The following is a 1,404-nucleotide window of genomic DNA, read 5'->3' as shown; positions in this document are numbered from 1 at the left end:
CCTTTCAAGTTATACCCAGTGTAAATTAATTTGCTATCATGCTATACTTTAGGCATTGTTTAAAAGACATCCTGAGTCTCCATGGATCAATTCAAAAGGATGGTAGCATTTTTTCTTCTTGCAGAAAAGAAGGACCAATGTTGTAGATACTTGTTTACTTCCAGAAAAACTCTGGGAATCAGCTTCTACAGACATCATGCAATGTTTATTTTAACATTTCTACCTACCTTTTGTATTATACTTGTGGGTGTGGGCCAGTGCTTTGCATGGCATGTATGAGTCCTTTCTGTGGACTCTAAATTTAATATTAGGAAATTGGTCATGTAATCACTTTATGATTTTCTGAGTTTTGTTCTATATTTGCAAATAGACCCTGAGCTCTGAGCCTAGCCATCAATATCATAGCAACAATGTGTGCTATTCTTTTTTTTTTTCATTTTATAGCAAATTTTCCCAATTTTATAACTATTTTTCTGTTTATGGTAAAATATTCCCAGTCCTGTTTGCATATATCTCAGGAAAGAGGATGGTTAGTTATATTTTGTGACCTATAATAGCATGCTCTATATATTTGTGATGAATTTCCTTTTTTGGGTTAAAATTCCCACGGTATCAGAAGCACTGCCTCTCACTGAGCTCCATAAACAACAATTGTAGCCCCTTTCCTTACCTTTATAGATATATATAAATAATGTCATGCAGACCATTCCTCATTGAGAAAAACACAAAATACTGAAAAAATTGGACACTTTTTGGAAATTGTCATGCATTTTTGACCAATATCTCAAAGAGCAAGAAAGCTGGTCTCAAGATATAGTCACATTGCATAATATGACAATATTTTTACATAGTTGTCTTGATTTTCCATATTTGGATATGGACCCTGAATACTGGACACAGCCCCTTCAACACCATGGCAACAGAGAAGATCACTCTTAATTTTGGGGTATTTTTTTCTGATTTTCTGGCAACTTTTAGGTGGTTTCTATATTTAGATATTGACCCTGAACCCTGAACACAGCCTCCCCACCTTACTAAACAATATTCCGATTTTTTACATATTTTTTGCTGATTTCTTTTACCATTTTTCCTGATTTTATGGCTGCTCTTCTGTTTAAGGGAAAAGGTTCCTGCGGTGATGAAAGGTAAATGAATCAATGAATGAAAAATTTGCCTAAGTCCTCAGTTGATAAAGAATGAGTCTTACTCGTAAACTTGTAAGGACTCATAATAATACAGAATAATGATGCAACAGAATTATGTATAACAAAAGGTCAAAAAGGTCATGTTGTTGGATGGGATGCAAAGTTGGGCCCAAGTGGACAACAAATCCTTGAAACTTTGTTTGTAAAGCTTGATCGTCCTGCCAAGACAATCAAGATTGAGGGATTGCCTGAAAATGAG

This window comes from Laccaria bicolor, genomic scaffold (assembly GCF_000143565.1).
Source record: "Laccaria bicolor S238N-H82 LACBIscaffold_46 genomic scaffold, whole genome shotgun sequence".
Taxonomy (NCBI): domain Eukaryota; kingdom Fungi; phylum Basidiomycota; class Agaricomycetes; order Agaricales; family Hydnangiaceae; genus Laccaria; species Laccaria bicolor.
The sequence above is the reverse complement of the archived record's forward strand: the minus strand, read 5'-3'. Positions refer to the sequence as shown.